This window comes from Protopterus annectens, chromosome 2.part2 (genome assembly GCF_019279795.1).
Source record: "Protopterus annectens isolate FY-2018-M chromosome 2.part2, PAN1.0, whole genome shotgun sequence".
Lineage (NCBI taxonomy): Eukaryota > Metazoa > Chordata > Ceratodontiformes > Protopteridae > Protopterus > Protopterus annectens.
In genome coordinates this window covers 856,694,467-856,716,414 of record NC_056730.1, presented here as the reverse complement: position 1 = coordinate 856,716,414, position 21,948 = coordinate 856,694,467, and positions in this window count along the sequence as shown.

Below are 21,948 nucleotides of genomic sequence, written 5' to 3'. Positions count from 1 at the left end.
CAAGATGCAAAATTAATAGACTTGCCATCCTGAAATGTATTAAACCAGTTTCACAGTGTTGAAGAAGCAGCAGATATCTCAAGAACCACTACTCCTAGGTAGAAAGCAATTTTTTTTTTAAATCAGCATTACAGAAAGGAAGGACATCTTTGGCATGCATCCAGTTGTTTTTTGTGTATTCCTGAACTTGCCCCAGATGATTTCCCAGCCATGTCAGAAACATTGTTCTGAAAGGTCACTTTGGGTGAGGTAAGAGTGTCCAGGCCTTTGAATACAGATGTTAGTACTAATGTTAGTGTGCACTACAGCGACAGCTTGTCAGAGGAAGTTTGAGTATACAAATTCACTGCAGCAAAAAAATCTTGCCATAGATTCATCTGAAATATGGACAACTGTAAGCTGCTGTTATATTCATATCACAGAATAAAGTCACAAGAAATAGATAGTTCACCTCTCCTGTAAGCTGTTGTAAAGGCTATAACTAGAATAATGTAATCTCTTTGGGGTACCAAACATGAAGGTACATGAAGAACGATGCTGTACTTGAAAGGTGGTTTCAGTGAAAGGGCTATGAAGATGATTGTATACATAAGGACTTAACTATGAAGATTAGATTAAAAGGAATTAAAGTTACTCTGAAGGCAAGATATGATCTCATACTGCAAGTACATTAGTGATGGCATATCAGAACTGCCTTATCAATGCATTTGCTGAAAAAAGGAAACACAGGTATATAGACTATGGTAGCAGTGAAATATAATTAAAAAAGGAAATCAGCAGACACTGGTTTGCATAAGAGAAGAAAATGATCATAATGTGCTAAAAGGTGCTTGGTTTGCAGGAGGAGAACTTGGGTATTTACATGGAGGAAAGGATCAAACAGGGATAAGAGAGGTGCTTTATTTACTAAGAAAAAGATTGTGCCAGAAAAATGGATGTAGTTGCCAGCATATTAGTGTGGCATTGCCGTAAAATGTTATTTTAAAATGCTCTGCTCCATTTCATTATCATACCTAATGTATCTCATGTTGGCTTTCTATATTATACCTTTTCACTAGAACAGGATATTTGTCTCACTGGCTAAAACAACCAAGCCCATTGCATTTAGGTGGGCATGCAGCCTAGTTAGTCAGGTCATAACATCCACATAGCAGTTTGGCACAGGGATCACTGACCTGCAGAATTGTCAGTAAATTTGCATTACATTAAATTCATAATCATGTACTTCTAAAAAACACCTAGAACTGAAAATAAGATATTTAGCAATGAAGTTTATCACAAAGAGTAATTCTGGATGACTAGTTCTGAGTCTTTAGATCTTACATATATGTGTTGTATATTTCATCAAGGGAATAAAACAGCTCGATGGAAGAATAGCAATAAACGGACAACCATCTCTACAAAACAGCACGCACTCACTACTTGCAGTATTTGTGTTCTGACTGAAAGTGTTGCAATCCATAATTCAAAAAGCCATAAAATGTTTTTCAGATTAGACCATTAATTATAGAGAAACCATTATAAAAACCAAGTTTATTTTGTTCCTTGCTATTAATCATAGTAGATGAATGTGACCTCTTTGTAAAAAACAGTACGGCATGCAAGCCTTCTTTAAGAAACCTTCAGATTTGTCATGAAAATAATACAGCACTACTGAATTAGGATGCTTGATGTTTAAGCATGCTGCCTTCTGACATTGACAACCAGCAATTTTTAAAGATGAAGTGCCACTGTAAAGGCAATAATAAAGCTGGACAGTTTTGACAGCTTTCCACCTCTTCGTAACGTAATATGAAATGCTCTTTGCTTTAGGCTTACTTAAAAGACATCTGGGAATAATTTAAATAAGCTTGTACCGTAGGAAGAGACATGGTTACCATCTTTTCATTTATTAATTATACCTGGCAGCTAACATTACCATATCTCTTTTATCTTAATACACTCTAAAAACCACTGCTTCTGCATACATTTTTTTAAGTATAGTTAGACTTATTTTGTGTCGTCATTCTTATAGTTATGGTTAACAAGCTGTCTGATAGTTTGAAATATTTCAAACCGAATCTGTCTGGACACATTTCTGGCAGACACACATTTCCACAGAAATGATAAAGCATCAGAAACTACTTGTCTGTACCAACCATTTTTAACTAATGACTGATTATGGAACGCAACATTGGTCTGCTATGAGTTCAACAAAATAGTGGATCTGATTCTGAAAGAATGGGGAGCACTGCATGCCAGAACACTCCCACAATCCCAGAGTCTGCTGCAAAACATAGACATGATTCAGAAACACAACTGTACAGGGTCTATATCACATAGTCAAAGTTACATAACTTCGAACAACTAATGGTCGATCCATTACGTTCAAAGTTACATAACTTCGACTACCTAAAAAAAAAAAAACACAACGGACAACAAAATAAACTGTTGTAAGCAGGGGGGCAAGCCCCCCTGCACCCCCCACACCCCCCGCTACATAAATATACCAACTCCGAGATCGCACCACATTGAAGTGAATGGAAACCTCCGTCTAAGGAGATTTCCATTCACATGCTCGAACATTTACAAATTCAAACATATGGTCTCGACCATATGTGGTTCGAACTTGAAAAAGTTCGATGACGTGATAGTAACCCAACTGTACATGCCAATCAGTACAATAACATGTGACCTGAGAAAGCATGTCCCATGTGCTTCCAAAGACATGCATCTGGAGCTTTTCTTCCCGGGCCTCAGCTGAAAATGAGCTCTGTCCCAGTCAGGCTTTCCCAGTAAACAGATGTTAAAGTAAAATAAAAAAAATGTGTATGAAATAGAAATTACAGTGCTCATTGAAACGGTGAGGCTAAGTTTCCAATGAATGCATACCTGCTTGTGCTGCTTGCTTGTTCTAAGGATACCAAATCTTTTCAGCAGAAGTATAGGAAAACAAATCCTTAAGAATGACACTGTACCTTTTACCTGTTAGGAAAGCTTTGTAAATATGTAAATAACATAAGTTAGTTCTATCATTCACAAAATTGGTATTGCTTCAGCTATCACACTGTCTCCATTTTATATCTAGTGCTGATCCACCACACCAAGTGTCATTGTACTCAGTAATTTAAATGCTATATGTGCCATTTATCACAATATACTCCATCTGTGTATATATCCCTGAAAGCTGCTACCTGCTAATACTGCCTAATTCGTAATATTATGTTTATGTAAGCTTCTGAACTGAGTACGTATATGCATTTTGACTTAGGTAGTGACTGAAAAGGGTCCTCAGGCCAGTCCAAACACATGATTAATAAAGTTTAGTCAATCAACAAAGCAATCTGCAATAACGACAAAAACACATGCACATTAAAAGCTTTCTAGATAAGTACTAGGCTAACTGCTGTTTTGGATCATTTTAAGCTTAGCTTATTTCCCTTCCAAAGGTAAGACTCAACCCCTGCACGGTAAACACCTTAACCGTTATACCAACCCTTATTCAAGAAGTAGACTGCAGTGTTTTATTTCCCATTTGAAATGGACATCTGCAACTTCAAAAACAAAGGTATGTTAGAAGAATGTAATGGATCATTTGTTTTTCTACAATGAGCTGTGCTTGCATATTTGTCATGGTCACGCAATTTCTCATTACACAACACAGTGACAACAGTTCTCAGTATTTGTTAAAGGCATATGATATAGAACAAAGAATTGTTACATTTCCATATGTTACCCCCAATGAACTACACTGTTGACAATCACAATACACTTGCAAGTGTTAGCTGCATCAGCTGTGAGAACTCATCATTCCTAGTACGGAATACACAAGTATATTCCTCCTACATTCATATAATTTAAAACATGACATATGGTTATCTCAAGAATAAAACCTCTGTTTACAGTATCAGATCAAATGTAGAGATAATTTAAATATAAACATATATAGAACTTCTTCTTCTCCTTTCGGCTTTTTCCCGGTTAGGGGTCACCACAGCGGATCACCTTGTCCGCACATTGAATGGCAGTGGAGTTTTACGGTGTCGAGTTGCCAGCCCGGCGCCCAACCTTCCACAGAAGGCACACTCACATGCACACCTAGGGCCAATTTAGAGTGTCCAATCCACCTGCAGCATGTCTTTGGGATGTGGGAGGAAACCGGAGCGCCCGGAGGAAACCCACGCGACCACAGGGAGGACATGCAGACTCCGCACAGAAGGCACCCCAGCTGAGGATTGAACCGGAGAACCTCTTGCTGTGAGGCAGCAATGCTAACCACTGCACCACCGTGGCCGCCCTATAAACATATATAGAACAATGTTTAAAAAATAGACATCCCTCCACGACCTTTCTCTTCAACCCCGGAAGTTGCTCATCCTTCATCTGTCTAGCACAGTATGCAGGTGGTTTCCATCTGAAGCAAATGTTGCATGGGTGGCAGGGTTCCTTGAGCTACAAGTTTCTGTTAACACACCAAATGTTTGACCATGGACAGCTTCACTCACCTGAGAAAGATACATAGTAGATAAGTGTGTTGTATTGGTCTTTCATTCCTGAGTGCTGCTTGCCTTGCCCTCAGGGTGCTGGGCTACTCCATGTGGATTCAAGGTCCAGAAGAATTCATGGCCCACCTTAGTCCTAACCATTCTCCCAGACTGCCTACCAACATTTTCTGATAATCAGCAATACATGTTTTATTTATGTATGTAAGTATCCATGTATTAATATATTTATCTGTCTATCTATCAGGTATTTATTTATCTGTCAATCTGTCTGGTGAGCATATGACCCATCTTTAGACTCAGCTCAGGAGCACAGTATGGGTAAGCAAGTTACTCAGATTCACACTGTAGGCAAACAGTGCACTATAGCAATTTGTTCATGGATCATAACCTTAATTTCAGATGAGATGCAAAGAAAGAGAAACTAAGACTTCTAGATATAGTGGCAATACCTTTGGAAATTAGATGAGCAAGATAGAAGGCTTTTCAAACTACTGCTGAGGCATTATGGTCAAGCAATAGGGGGATGTTTTCCAAATCCAGAGAGGTCATCATCACATTATATTCAACATTTATTAAGTTAATTATTGAATATAATGCCCTCTTTAGTATGTACCTTGCTAGACATATCAAACAACTAGAAAGACTCCACCGGTTTCTAAGCAAAGAGACCACTGGTTTTAACACCCAGTGCTACTAAATAGACTGGAAGCGCTGTCCTTCTACTCTGTGTCTTGTAGACTCCTGAAGGAGATCTATACCTTGCCTTCCAAGTCATAAGGGACCCAGTAGTCAAGGGTGTTTTATGTCTCCACAAATCAAATAGTCCCACAAATACCAGGAAAAGGGATCTACATCTTCACACCAAATTAACAAAGTAGATGGTGAGATAGGTTCATTATACAGTAACTTCCCCAACTCTGGAATAGACTGCCATTGCAAATTAAGTGGTGTGATATATTATCTTCTTTCAAATAGGAAATGTTTTTCATTGTCCAGTTTAATGATATCTGAGATAAATAGTTACATAACTTTACATATGAGGCTAGTGAGACTAATGGATCTGTAGTTACCAAGGTCTGTGGTTGGGCCACCCTTGTGTAGTGGAATTACAATGAATGTTTTCCAGGTTTCAGGAATGTATCAAGGGAGAGGCTTAGATTAAAGATGTTATGTAAGGGTTCAGATAGGCATATTTGACACTGATAATCACACAGCCTGGTATGTTATCAGGACCCATGGACCACGGATGAGTGATCAGTGTAAACTATGCCTATCTGAATCCTTACTTAACATATTTAATCTAAACCTCTCCACTAGTTAAATAAATTTAGTGCAAATTTTACTCCATCCACAGTTGTAGTTTTTCCAGAGATCCCCCAATTCCAACCATCTCCTTAATTACTATGGAACAGATTATCTCTGGAAGACCTATAACGAGATGGAGTAAAATTTGCACTCAGTTTGTTATTTAGGATATTGCTATTTACTTTGGGTTAGTGTGTGTGCAGTATTCTTATGGACTAGCTCCAAAAATTATTGGGTGTTAGTTGTTAATGTCCTGACATACTTAAGAAAGCTTTGTAGTTGTTTTTGGTTTTAGTGGCTATTTTAAGTTCATAGTTAGCTTCCTAATGATTCCCTTAAGCTCTTCACTAGTTTGCTTAAGTATACTAAGGTAGGTAGAATAAGACATTTGATAAGTATTAAGAAATTCCTTTCTCTTGTTACATAATTTGTTTATATGGATATTCCTCCACTGGGGCTTGTTTTTAAATGTCATTATATTGAGTGTGGACAGGAACTACCTTATATCAACTATTTAAGTGGGAGTAGAAATCAAAGTCATAGGTAGCGGCTTCAGTAACAAAATCCACCAGAGGAGGATTACAGAGCAGTTTATTTAGCTCATCAAATACATAAAGAAGGTTTGTTTTTAAGAAGTTCCTAACCACAGAAGTACTTAGACAAGAAGTATTGCCAGTTTAAAGGAAAAGGTAATCAATTTATGGTGTGATTACATGATGATACATATGGAGTTGTGCAATACAATGGCCATATTTGTGAGCAATAAATCAAGGATCTTGTGACCCCTAATAGGGTGATTAACTGTTTACAAAAGATTGCTAACATTTATAATGTCAAGGAAGTGTTGAGCAAGCTAACCATTTGCAGTTTAGATCAGCCCATTTGATGATACATGGTTAAAGTCTCCTACTACAAAGGTGCTGGTATTAATGGGGATTTCAACTTAGGTGTTAGAACAGCTGTCATGCTCAGAATGTGACAGAGAGAGAGTTCTATATCCAGCTATGAAGTGGTAATTAATCTTGTTTATGGTAATTTGGACATCTAGGAGTTCAAATGTAGTGTCCTAAGGAATCTCGAATCTGCCATGAGGTGATGATATCTTTGGCAAAAGCTGATACTCCCCATTTGCCTGTAGGCCTGAAAACATGATGGGAAATATATCCAGAAGTACCAAAAGTGATTGTATTGCTTTGAAATCATGTCTCATTAGCTACACATATATGAAAGTGTTTGAGTTGCAGTAAAGCTTCAAGTTCTGTCTTTTTTTTGTTAAGACTACTAACATCAAGCAGACCTACATTACTGTGTTTTAAATTAGAATTTACTAGGTTGAAATGTCAAGAAGATGGACTCTGCCTAAAAATAAAGCACTATAGGGACAGCAAATGCTTTAGCCAGAATGCAAAAGTTTTAGTAAGAGAGATGTAGACCATCCCTGGTAAAGCAGGAAGACTTGCCAGCCGTCTCACCCCAAACTGACATATACTGGATCCTAGAATAGACTCCATTTGTGTGCCAAGCAATGTAACTTCAATTCGGCCTTCAAACATAGCTTAGAGAAATAGGTGAATACTCTAAAATGCACTCCAGTGGGACTCACAGGCCTTGCTTCACTTATTTATTTATTTGTTTTATTTATTTGTCTTTGCTGAATGGGAAAAGTCTGACTGGGTAAAACTCATTTTCAGTGGAGGCCCAGGAAGAAAAGCTCCACATTAAGTAACGCATGATGCACATTTACAATTACAGGGTAAAATATCTGTACATGGGCTTATTTACATGATTTTTAAATATTTCTTACATAAGCATGGCATTTTAATGCAAAAAAGAGAAAAATAAACATATATAGACAAATTATTGAATAGAAAAATAAAATGCAATAATAGTTAATGTATTTATAACCTGATGACTGCAGGGAAAAGATCAAACTGGGGTGTTTTGAGATTAGTAATAATTAACAGACAGACAAGTAGTAATTAGCTTAAAAACTGATGAAAACAGAGATATGACAGCAGAAATTATGGAAATGAGCAGGAGGATACATGGACAGAGGAGTTAGTGGTTTGAAGTGAGAGAAGGAGGAAGAGGAAGAGTTCAGGAAGTTCCAGTATGAGGAGGAGCGATAAGGTGCAAAAGATTAGGAAGTAAAGTGGCTGTAAGAGTTGGGGAAAAGCAGTCAGAGTAAAGCTAGCCAGGAGAGCAAGAAAAGCAGAGCCATCTTTGGCACAGGCCATTTAAGTTTTCTATCTGTTTTAACTGTATGGGGATTTCATTTCAGAGTTTTGACACATAATGGGAGTAGAGAGTGTCTCCAGCTGTGTTGAATGTCTTACTGATACATAGTAAGAGTTTATTGTTAGAGCAAAGGTCTCTAGTCGGTGAATAGTATGGTAGAATAGTTTGTAATGCTGAGCATTTGTCTGGAGAGTACAACAGCTTGTGTGCAATGATTAGTTGTGGGTCTGTAAACGGGTATACCAGTTCAAGCCAGTTTAATTGTTTTAATGCAAGGCAATGGTATGTTTTATAAGGTTGATTGGCTGTAAATTTAGCTATTTTGTAGTAGCAGGAGGCTAGTTTAGTTTAATACATAGTGCTGATATTTGTAAGAATAGGGGAAACATATAATTTAGAAGGAAGGAGATATGTTGCTGCTAAAATAATCCTTGCTTGTACTGTCAGGTAGTGTTAATCCATATAGAGGGAAATGCATTTTTAGTGAGATTTTTTGATAGAAAGAAGTATGTGGTGATAGATTTGAGGCTGCCATCTATTATGACTATCTGAGTAGTTTAGTTTGGCTTACTGTTTATATTTTTGTGTTATTTGAGGTAATATAAAATGCATGTTGCTGGTTAATGTGCTGCTTTGGAGTAAATATAATATGCTTGTTTTTTGGCATTAAGCAACAAGTTAGAATTATTTACTTGTATTTCAATGTAAGTGAAAGAGTTTTGAGTGATTTCTTGTAATTTTGTTATGGATGGGACAGAGCAGATAAAAGTTGAATCATCAGCGTGCTATACGAGAGTGGCAAAGTGTAGCTGTATAAAGTTGATTTATGAAAATATTAAATAGAAGGGAATGAGTATTGACCCTTGGTGGACAGTAACAGAGATTGATTAAAATGCTGAAAGGTTTTGTTGACATTTAGTTGCCTGCTGATGACTGCCTAAATAACTCAAACCAGGAGAGAAAGGGATAAGTGAGACCTACAGTTGCAAGTTCATAAAAGAGCTTTTGATGGGACACTGTCTCAAATGCTTTGGAAAGTTCAATAAAAAGTGAAGAAAAAAGGTTACCCTCATTTATATATTGGCTTACTATGTTGGTGAAGTTGAGGAGGGCAGTAGTATTACTGTAGTTGGACCTGAATCTGTGCTGGGTGTTGGAGAGGAGGTTATGTTTGGTTATATGTTTCATAAGCTGAGAGTGAATACATTTCTCGAGGATTTTTGAGAGGGGTGATAGGATAGCAATAGGTCTATAGTTTGTTAACTCTGTTGAAACTACTTGCAAAGGTTTGTAGCACCTATGGGTAGTTATTGGCAAGGCATGCATGGCATCAGGTCAAATAGCCTTGTGTTCCTATGACAGAATAGCATCAGCTATGCATCCAGTGATTAAAGACAATTATCTTGTCTTTAAATCTTGACATCATTCTGTGCAATAACAAAATACCACAAAAGACCAGTGTCTTTCCTGCTTCTAACACATTTACATCAAGTTCAGTCATATCTTTCTGCATGTACCTCTGGGCAGAGTGCCTACGGTCATTCACCCCCCCCCCCCATGTGGACCATTAACAATTCATAATCTGTTTTGGCAGAATGGAGGAATCTGAGCACCCTTGTTACATCATAGCTCCTGGCTCTAGAAAGACAACAGACTGTCATCCTATTCTTATCCAGCCTGGTAAGAGTAGTGTCTGTATGCCTGACAAGAGGGTCACCAACTACTACATCACCATAGTTAGATGCAGTCTCAGAGGGTAGTAAGAGTTAGCAGTCTGCACCTTTGTGATTGTTAAAGGTATGTGTACTGGCTGTGGGTGGGAAGGGTATAGGTGGGTGTATTGTTGCATACACTAATGTGTGAGGTTTCTTAATCTGTAGCCTGGAGGCTTAGGCAGTGTTCTCTTAACAATTTCAGTATAAGTTAGGCAAATGGACGCTAAGCTAATCAAATCCATGTTGTTTTTCCAAGTTGCAGCATTCTATGAGTGAGACTTATAAAGAGGTGAAGGAGTACAAGGTGAAATGTCTCCCTGCAAGATGTTTATTTTTGTACACAGCTTGTTTGTACAAATAAACTGTTTCTTTGAGTATAGTTGGAGCAACCCTTTATGTATGCAAGGAAAACGTTTTGTGCAAGAGTGTACATAAAGAGGCATTAATGCAATGGGCAATCATGGCAACTTAACAGACCCAGTGTAAATACGCTCTGTTCTATTTAATGTGTTTATAATGATATTCCTGTGATAATCTCCTATCACTGACCTTTATCAATGAAAACCCACATGAGCTATTTCCTTGTCCTATGCTTGAGTCATCATAACAGTTGCATACATGTGAAAAACAGAACCTGCATATTAATCTGTGTCATCACATTATGTAAATTTTAGTAATATAAGACTATCGTTATAATCAACCACCTTTTTCTCATTTTCTGCATGGGGTCAGAATGTTGTATCAGCTGTTGCCATCTCTCTCAGTTCAATGTCACTCTTCTACCTTCTTCAACAGTCATGCCTGACTGTCACAGGTTTTCTCTCATACTATATATCCATCTGTTTGCTGGACGTGGTTGTTTCATCTTGCCTTCTTCCTGTCTGTCCCAAATCTTTTTCACCACATTGTCTTCTTTCCTGCACACATGCCCATATCACCATAATCGGTCTTCTTTGACCTACTCTGCAATTGGAGCTACTTGGCTTCTGCTTTGATGTTCTTATTTCTTCATCTGTACCACAGTGTGCATCCTACAGCCTATCTCAAGCACTTCATCTCAATCACTTCTAGCTTCTTCAACTGATCTGTGTTCACTGCGCAAGCTTCTTATGCATACAGTAGTACAGGTCACACCACTATTTTGTACACCTTACTTTCTAGATTCTTTGGCATTCTTCTGTCATACAATATCCCTGGCTCTCATTGCCAGTTGGCTGCAGCCCCTCTGATTCTAGCTTTGACCCCCTTCATTCAGGTGTCCCTTCTCCTCAACCACCCCTCCCAGGTGCTTAAAGCTGTTAACCTGTTCCACTGTTTTCCCTTGTATCACAATTCTCAGCTTTTTCTGATTTCTCCCATTTGAAATATTACAACGGTCTTGTCTGTACTCAATTTTACTCCGTGTGCCTTTATTTCTGTATTTCATTCTCCTCCTTTTCTAAAGTTTGTGTTCAAAGTATGTCTGTAATATCGCATCATCTGCATACAGCAACTTTGTTGATCTGTCCCCTCCAACCTGTCTGCAAACGTAACCCATCACCTGTATGAACTGCATTGAGTCCCTCTGTGGGTCTGAATACTGTTTATATTTGCAACATTGGGTCCTTCTATGTAGCCTGCACAAATTCTAGCAATGTTTCAGGGACTTTGAACCACTCAGGACTGCCCAAATCAACTTTCCTTGGACTTTGTCAAATGCTTTCTCCAACTTTAAGAATGCTCAGTCGGACTCTTTCCTCATCTCTAGCCTCTTCTCAACTATCTGTCTCACTGCAAACATCAGGTAGGTTGTGCTACATCCTGATCTGAATAAGAACTGCTCATCTCCCATCTTGCTTTCTACTCTTCTGCCTATTTGTTTATCAGTCACCGTCTCCAGAACTTTCATGCAGTGTGGCAGGTGTTTGATACCTCTGTATAATCATGAATGTCTCCTTTGTTCTTGTACACTGGTACTACTACACTTATTCTTCATTCATTTGGTATACACTTTTCTCTCCACACCACTATGAGTACCCTCAGGAGCCATTTCATCCCTAACTCGCCCAACATCTTGATCTTATCTGTCATGACTTTATCTGTGCCTGCTGCTTTCCTAACTTTATTTTCCTGAGTGCTATTCTTATTTCTTCAATGGTAGGCTCCTTCTCTTCTCTTACTGTAGGCTCTGTCTGGGGCAGTACAGCTTCTCTGGGGGTTTCTTCATTCAGAAGCAGCTGGACTTACTCCTTCACTCTGCCTTTGATGTCCTGTGGACTGGTGAGCAGGTTGTTGTCTCCATCCTTTATGAAGGGTGCCTGATGACTCTTTATCTTTCTATCTTTGCCTTGCAATCCGATAGACTTCCTCAATGCCATCTATCGGGTCACTTTCTCGTAGCTGGTACAGTGCCTCTGATGTCTTGTCTTTTACTACTGCAACTGTTCTTTTAGCCTCTTTGTTAGTCAAACAGTATTTCTTCTTAGCCTGATCTACATTTTCTATGTCGCACTGGTTCATGCATTCCTCCTTTCTTTCAGTAACTTCCTAAACTTTTTCATTCCACCACATATCTGTACTGTAGTCTCCACTCATGCTGTTTTGAGCTGCTGTCATTCATCTTTAAATCCACCTATCTCCCGTCTTCTTCCTGAGGTTCTAGAGCCCTAAGTATTTCCTTGAAGACTTTTGCTTTCTCTATGGTCAACATCCAGATCCTATTGACCATACAGCTTTCTCTGATCACTGTTTTTAGCTGAAAGTAGTTTATGTTGTGAGCTGACTAACACAACGTGCAGTCTGTGATCCATGTTCTCCTGTCTAGATGATGCTGTACCATAGGTTATGTCCAAAGCAGTTAGTCAAAACAATTCTTCCCCTTATGGGTTCCATCTAGAGTCATTTAATTTTGGGAGGGGGAGTAGGAAGAACCCCACAGAGGCACATGGAAAACATGCAGACTTCAGACTGACACTGGCTGGAGGTCAGGATCAAGACTTGCACCTTGTGCATGACAGTAAAAGAACTTAACTATTATGGCAACCATGTCTGAGTATCATATATATCAGTATAAGATGTTATATCTTATTCCTGTTGCACATATATAGGCATCACTTGATGTCTGATCATTTCTGTTTTCCATTGTGTAGAATGCACCAAAGATATATTCTTCAGCAATTTCATAATACTGCGACTTTACTGGGAAACATTGCATTCAGAGAAAAAATGTCAGACTTATAATTGTGCCTGATTTCAGGGATCATATACATTCCATAGGTGACATAAAAAGGCTCACTACTCACAGGAATCACCTACTATGATGGTGAGAAAATACAATTCAGAAGAAGCCATGGCCACATTGAGAATTACCTCATTACTGGCTCAGTAGCTTGTCCCTGAATTGCACACTAGGTAATTGTGGATGGTCCTGAAAAAGAATTTGCAAAGAGAATGCTCCCAAAGAGTTGTTCAGGAGCAACAGATCTCAGCCTCTGACTTGAGATTGTACTAAAAACGTCCTTTGAGTATGAATCTGTGTTTTAAGTTCCAAGGTTTAAATCAATAGGTAGCAATCACATATTCATTTATAATAAATATTTTATTGCGTAAGATGGATGAGAGCTTTGTGTTAAATCCAGCAGTCATGACATTCCACTAGATATGCACTGATTAACCCAAAGGAAAGAGTATGTCTAGGAAAGTAGGCTGTGATTGATTAATGGCTTAGCCTTTCAAGATTGGGTTGTGAATGTTCCATCTGATTAGCATAATTGAGTTTGAACCAATTACAAAATTGCACACTAGCGCTGTCAGACCTGACGGTGGTAGTGTTCTCCTTAGCAACCCATGCATTGCATTGGCAAAGGCACTACTTCACACACACACACACACACACACACACACACACACACACACACACACACACACACACACACACATAATAATCAACAACTAGTGTTTCCATAGTCAATCACAGCCATGGAAATACCCAGCCATTCACCCAGATGAACATGTGCATACACACACACACACACACACACACACACACACACACACACACACACACACACACACACACACACACACACACAGACTCACACACATCCAGACTCTCGAGTTCATATACATTCATGTGGTTTCATTCTTGCCCACACACACACACACACACACGTACGTGTCCACATATGCACAGACTAACATGCACCCTTACCCTCATATCTTTGCTGAACTTAACTGCACTGTTACTGCTTTCACAGAAGTGAATGGGTGACTGCCCAACATTTCAAATGGTTACCATATTTATCAGCACTTATTTAAGTCTCCTCATCCTTACAATATGTCACCTCAGATCACAGTAATCAGGAGTTCTTGTGGCATATGAATACTGACGCCCAGATACCAAAACAGTCTGTAATGCAAAATTTGTGCTGGCTGCTCATGCGTACCTTAATGATCTAAATACCTGGTTATGGAACTTTAGCACAGTGGCAACAATGTTTTCACCTGGGAATTGTTTAAAAGATGAAAAGGTAAGATAGGCTTCACTTAAAAGAATTCTACCTTCCTCAAGGCCATAAGGGAAGAGAGGCAAGGCAACATATTAAAAGCTATTGGTGCTCATTTCTGGATATGATAATCACCACTGAGTCTGTTATTTACATATTTTACTATATCAGTATATACAGTGCATTGAGATAGCTAACATATTCCCACTGGTATAGTGCCCGCATCTGGATGTGGCAGCAGCAACTAAATCAGTTATATACCTATTACATTATATCAGTATATGCAATATATAGAGATATGTAACAGTTTTACTTCATTACCAAAGGTACAGTGCCAACATCTGGATATGGTCGAAGCCATGTAGTCAGTTAAGTACATATTATGTTATGTCTGTATATGTACAGTTACAGACAATGGTGGCAGTGTCCAGGGGAGCTGATTGCATACAAGTTAGTCTAGAAATGTAGATTAACATGTGCTGCACAGCATATTGCTGTTAAACTGCATGCCATCAGTATTTTTTTATCTATCCACTGAAGCATTTTAATGATGCTGGGGATATGGGCACTCCATAATGCTGTCTTAGCATACAGCTGCCAAATAGTGGCTGATCCAGGCAGACCTCTAGCAAATGACATGATAGATAATGCAATCTCTAGCAGTGCTGGGGGTCACCACTACTACATGGTAGGCCACTACTCACAGCCCACCAGCTGCTAACAGAGGAACCAATGGCACAGTCTCTAAGCAGGACACTTTTAAGGTACCAAATAACTTTGACATGAGGCAGTTCTGCCAAGAATAACAATCTCCTTTATTTCACGGAAAGACACTTACGTGGCTGACTAGGAAATCAAGATCCTGTCTCCTTGAATTACAAGAATTAATACTCTACACTTTTTTTCATTAAAAGCATCATTAATGTAACAATTAAAAAAACTGTCATGACCGATTAGAAATGAACACTACAGCATTAATTTTGCTAACTAAAATCTCATGTCTGCTTGTTTATGACATTCCATATTAGGCACGAGTTCCAAATTCCATGATAGAACTTTCTATTCAGAAAAAGAAGTTATGTCTTATCATAATGTTCCATCTGTGTTGTAGATCTTTATTCATTCATTACTGTTAGGACTGGGGTTCCATCCTCAGAACCGACATGGCCGATTCCAAGCTTGTGCCAGCCAAAAACTCTCAGCTAAGACCTACCCATAATGCCCCTCTCATAGTTACTCCAGATCAAGTTTGCTTGCCCCTATATAATAGAGATAGTAAGAGAAAACAGTAGGAGGCTCTGTCTGAGCAAATACCCTAACCGGGAGTTCCTAAAGTCGACAAGGAGTCCAGGCATGGGGAAGGAGGGCAGGAAGTAATGAATGAATAAAGATATACAACACAGAAGGAATGCTATTTTAAGACATAACTTCTTTATCTGATGTTGTAAATTTTTATTCATTCCTTACTGTTAGGACCGAGTCCCCAGCTACATGAGTCCTGGGTGGCCCTAAGGAAGGATATTCCTGAGCACCATTGAACCAAAAGATGCTCATCCCCTGGAGGCCAAATCCAATTTGTAATGGGAGATAAAGGTATGAGGTCTTGCTCAAGTGGCTGCTGCACAGATATCATCCATAGAGGCTCTGGAATGAAAAGCTACAGAAGTAGCCATTGATCTAGTAGCATGAAACTTTTATTCTGGAAGGTAAGGATAGCTTATTCTGTTGGTAGAGAAAGGTAATGATGTTTCTAAGCCAAGAGGATAAAGTCACTTTGGAGACAGGTTTGCCCAGTCTGGGCTCTGTAAAGGCCACAAAAGATTGCTCTGTTTTCCTGAAAGATTTAGTCCTGTCTAAATAACAATGAAGCTGCCGATGCACATCAAGGGTGTGCAAAAGGTACTCCCCTTTGTTAGAATGTTGAGGGGAGAAAGCTGGCAGGTCAATAGATTGATTAATGGAAAATCCAGAAATAGCCTTGTTCAAGAAAGAAGGGTCAGTTCAAAGGGACACCCTATCCCTGTGGAAGTTCAAGTAAGGTCTCTTGACACTCAAGGCCTGCAGCTCAGATACTCTTCTCACTGAGGTAAGTGCTACTAGAAGTAGAGTCTTCCATGACAAAAACGTTATATCACATGAATCAAAAGGCTTGAAAGGAGGGCCTGTGAGAGATTGAAGTACCAAGGTCAAGTCCCAGGGTTCTTTGGGGGGCTTGACAGGAGGTTTAACATGTAATACTCCTTTCAAAAAGGTCTTGCACAGGTGGTGTGACATAACCAAAGAATTATCAAATCCATTATGAAAATTGGCAATAGCTGCTAAATGTATAGTGATTGCCAATGCTGAGGCTCCTGCATGTAGAAGAGTCATCAGGTATTGTAGGATCTTTTGAATAGGCATAGAGAAAGGATCTAAGTTCTGATATTTGGCCCAAATAGAAAACCTAGTCCATTTACTAGAATAAACTTTCCTGGTGGAATGTTTGTGTGAAGCCAGGAGAATTTCACGAACAAAAGATGAGATGTCTGGCAGCCTGGCAATCATTGGAAGTGGAGGAACCAAGCTGTGAGCTTGAGGCTGTGGAGATTGGGATGAATCAGTCCCTGAGGATGAGATAACAGACCTTGGGAATGATCCAGGATCCACGGACTGTGAATCAGATGAGGCCATAAAAATGGGAACCAGACTTGATGGGGCCATTAAGGCGTGATGAGGATCACTTTGCTTCTCAACCTTTCAGCTTTCTGGAGGAATGTTGGGATGAGGGCAAACTGAGGAAAGGCATACAATAGACCTGGGGGCCAATCGTGCATTAGAGTGTCCCTTGGGGGTTCCCAGTGAGGGGGGATCAGGGCAAAGTAGCTTCTGCATTTGTTGTTTAGAGGGAAGCAAACAGATCACAGCAGGGCTTGCCCTAGCAGTGGAAAATTCAATTCGCTATTACAGGATTGAGGGACCACTTGTGAGGCATCAGGATGTTCCTGCTCAGATTGTCCGCAATAAGGTTTGAACTCCCAGGAATGTGTGTGGCTATAAGAAAGTGGTTGGAAGCTATCGCCCAGTGCCAAATCCTCATGGCTTCCTGACACAGGGGGTAAGACCTGGTTCTGCCTTGCTTGTTGATATACCAGATGACTGGCATGTTGTCCTGCTGAATTGCAATGGTCCCAGAAGGTAGGGATGTATGGAATGCTTGCAAGACTAAGAGAACTCCCCTCAGTTCCAGGACATTTATGTGCAAATTGGCCTCCATGGGGGACCAGGTCTTTCCTTGGAAATGCCCCCCCACCATAATAGGGAAGCGTCCGTGGTCACCATGGCCGTGGGCTGGGGGAGACAGAATGGTCGGCACCAAAGATTTGATTGTGACTTCATCCACCATAGCATTTCTTCCTTGCAAAGGTTTGTAAGACATATCATGTGGTCGAGTGGGTGAGTTAAGATTGACCATTGTGCAGAAAGGAGCCAATGTAGTATTTTCATGTGCAACCTCGCCAATGGTACTAGAGTAATGGCAGCTACCATGGAGCCTAAAAGTTGCAGTACAAGGCATGCTAGTACATAGGTCTGTGGAAGAAGAGCTTGGATTTGGTGTCTTATTTAAGAAAGCCTATGAGGAGGGAGGGAAGCTTGACAGGATGTTGTGTCAAAGACTGCTCCAATGAATTCCAGTGTTTTTGTTGGGGGCATTTGAGATTTGTCCTTGTTGATTGTAATCCCCAAGCAGAGGCCTTGAGTGTATGGGAGGCTGTGGATTAGAAGATTCCTGGTCAGGACGGTAAGGAGCCAATCGTCTAGATACAAAAACACCTGGAATCCTTGTAGTCGAAGATGAGTTTCTACAACTGCCATACATTTGGTGAACACTTGGGGGGCTGTCAAGAGACCGAATGGCAGTGCCCTGAACTGGTAGTGATTGGCTCCCAGCTGGAAGCAGAGAAACCTCTGGGAGCGGTGATCCATCTTTATGTGGTAATACGCATCCTGGAGTTCTAAAGAGCACATTCAGTTGTCCCTCCCTAGGAAGGGGAGAATGGACTGTACCATGACCATCCGGAATTTTTGAGGTTTAATACATTTTTTCAATAGGATGAAATCCAGGATTGGTCTCCAGTCCCCTGTCTTTTTTGGCACTAAAAAGAACCTCAAGTAAAACCCAAATCCTCTCTGGTATGGTGGGACTGGTTGGATGACTCTTTTTCTTAGTAGCTTTTCTATTTCTAAGGCTGCTACTTCCCTCTGATTGGGTAGCACATCGGGGATTCATTTGACGGGTCTGGGAGTTAAATCAAATGGTATCTGGTAGCCTCTAGATAATATTCTCTGCACCCAAACATCAGTAGTAATAAGTTGCCAGGCTGGTAGGTGCAGAGAAAAACGACCCCTGACTGCTTCCAGAGGAAAGTAATTGGGCCACTGCTCAGGAGCACTGGTAGGGTCAGCCAGAGAAGGGATCTTTAGCACCCTGGTTACGTGGACACCCTCTACCCTGAAAGGGGCGTCTTCCAGATGAGTTGCCCCCTTTGCCCCGGGGGGATTGCTCACCACAAGTGTCATGAAAAGATCCTTGGGATTTTCTGAACCACATTTTTCCTCCCTTCTGGTTCCTGGAGTAGGACCTCTGGGAGGTGGAAAAGTGTATGCCCACAGCAGACAAGGTCTTTCCATCTTACTCACTTCGTGCTAGTGTGTCTCGTACTTTGGGACAAAAAAGTGCAGATTCGTCGACAGGCACATTGATGAAGGAAGATTTAAAGGGGTCTGCGAAATCACACAACCGCATCCAAGCATTAAGCCTCATGATAATGCCTGATGCAGCAGCTCAAGCTGCTCCCTCGGTGGTATGAGATATCAAATGCATCGAGGAGTTTGAGATAGATTCAAGGGTAGCTAGCTGTGAGGCAACAGTGTCACGCACCTCATCAGGCAGTACCCCCACCAAAGAGGAAGACATTTCAGAGATTAGGTCTCTTTGGAGGTGAGTGAGGTGTGCCAGATAGTTCAGCAACTGAATTGCAAAGGTCGCTGAAGCATAGGTTCCCTTCCCTAGTCTGTCCATGGCCTGAGACTCCCTGTTTGGAAGAGGGACAGTGGAACTATCTTCTGCCAGTTCCCTCTTTGTGGCCGCTGCCACGACCATGGAATCAACTGTCAACTGCTTGGACCAGTGGGGCTGGTCTTCAGGTGTGGATAGAATTTTGTCCTGTCTCCGGGGGAAAGGTTCTACATTGTCCAGGGCCTTCTAGGCACACTGCACGATCAGCTTAACAAGCTCATCTGCAGGTGGAGTCACCCAGGAATTAGATGGCTGGACATGGAAAGCCTGAAAGAACACCGATTCCTCAGAAGAAGGGTTAGGTTCATAAGTTCATAGGTTGGTACTAGGCTGTTGGCCCTAGGGCCTATACAAGCTTAGCCATAACAATTCCCTGGGTACTTCTTCCCACACTATTTACTTCCCTGGACCGCTGTCCAGCAGGGCGACTGACGTGATCCCCGGGGTGAATTTCCTTTCTCCCATCCAATCATCAAGGTTCCTTTTGAAGAGGGTCAAAGAGGTGCTCTGCTTGACATGTATGGGCAGCCTATTCCAGAGTCTGGGGAGTCTCTGGGTCAGGAACCTATCTCTCCAGCATGTTTTATTTATTGTGATGACAAGGTTTGGATCCCTGGAGTGTGTGGCTCTGAGGAATTGGGATTTCTTTAAGTGTAGCATGTCCAACAGCTCTGGGTTTGACATGGCCTTGTATGTTAAGCAGAGATCACCTCGGAGTAGATAATATGCGACAGAGTATAGCTGGAGTTCCAGTCTCCCTGCTGCTTGAGAATTTCGAGAATGTCTCCGAATGAGACGTCATTTGGAGGAGACTGTGGGGACCCTTCTCCCTCATCACAATTGGTGTCTTCAGTGATAGATTTCTCAGGGGAATCAAGGTGCTTCCTCTTGCACTGTTTCTTCCAGGGTGGCTCCCCTGTGGGATCTTCTGAGGAGGACTCCGGAGAAAAGGTTCCCTTCAAAGGGAGGTCATGCGGCTCCCATGCCTGGGATCCCGAAGTAGGGGGTTGGGACAGCTGCATGCTAGGTGGGGGTTCTGATGCCGATGTCATTGATGCTGACTGTGAGTCTGCGGAGGCAAGAACCCTCTCCATGACCTGGAAAGTAGGCCTGCCCTAGGAGGGATGGGAGCCTGGAACTGAGAAGGACAACCTCAGAACCTGGGTCACACTCTGCCCTGAGGAGCCCACCTCCAGGAGAGGAGCTCTGAGAGGACTGGAAGCCATCAGATCCATGGACATAGACAGCGTCAGCGAAAAAATAGGCATTGGGCTAGGTACCAAAGTGCCGACAGTCTAAAAACTGCTCTGAGAGTGCACCAGCTCCAACAGAGCCAATGCAACAAGGGTAGTCGGTGCCAACAGGGAAAAAAATGCAGTCAGAGCAGAGACAGTATGCACTGGGGTGGACATCAGTACCGAGATCTCTGGGGCCTGGATAGAGGCTGGAGGAGGATAAGCAGGAGCATATACTGTGAAGGATTCCGAGCCAAAGGGGATGGAAGGTCTAGCTGGACTGGGCAATCCACTAGCTGCCAGAAGCTGGTCCACAACCCACACTACATCTAGTTCAGAGAGGCTCCTGGTGGATCTAAAGGAGACTGCTGAAGGAGAATCAGGTCTTTCAAGAAAGGGGCTAAAGTGATGCCCCAAAAAAGGGTCGTATGCTGGAGAGTATCTGGTTCTTGGGAGATATTCAACTTTAGGAGCTGAGGTCATATTCTGTGGAGCCAAAGGAGCTATTGTCACCATGGCCAGGGATGGTGCCGAAGCAGGTATAGTTGTGGAAGCCAATGTCGGAACCATCGATGGCATCGAAGCCGGTGGTGCTAAGGCTGCAACCAAAATAGAAGTCAACATCAGAGATGGCACTGAGGGAAAAGACACAGCGCTGAAGATGTCTGCCCCAAGGGCGCCGTAGAAGCACAGAGCTGACTTGGTTCTGTAACTGACGGAGATGTAGGGACCGAGTGACTCCATTTTTCCTTGTGTTTTTTGGACTTTGAAGGCGGTGAGACCTCCGACCCAGATAGAGCCTCTGAAAAAGGCGTTTTGATTAAACCTTTCAAAATAAGCTTATTTTTACGCTCTGCTAGTGTGCGATTGCTAAAACTAGTACAAATGTCACAATCAGCTTTAATATGGTCCACGCCCAAACAGTAAATGCATCGAGCATGGCCATCCGAGTTGGGCATCTTACGCCCACACTTGTCACACTGTTTAAACCCCAACTTAGCTTTGTCTGACATAGTACAGGCAACAAAGGGTTATCCTAAAGGAAACAACAATAAGAAGGAAAGAAAAGGGAGAGAATACCAACAATGGTATTTAAAAAATACCACAAGTGATAAAGAAAGGCCTACCAAAGGTAGGATAGAGGGACAGTACCAACGATGGTAGAGATTTAATTACCAAATGTAAAGGGTAGGGAATAGATGTAGGTTATAGGCAATAATAAGAAAAGGCTAAACTGCCTAAAAAACAAGAAAGTTTGAAGAGAAACTACACCAAAAATCACAAATTTCCACTTAGCTTTGAGAGAGATGGCTAAGCACATCTGAGGAGGAACTCGGCAAATGAGATCTGGAGCAACTATGAGTGGGCATTATGGGTAGGTCTTAGCTGAGAGTTTTTGGCTAGCACGAGCTTAGAACAGTCATGTTGGTT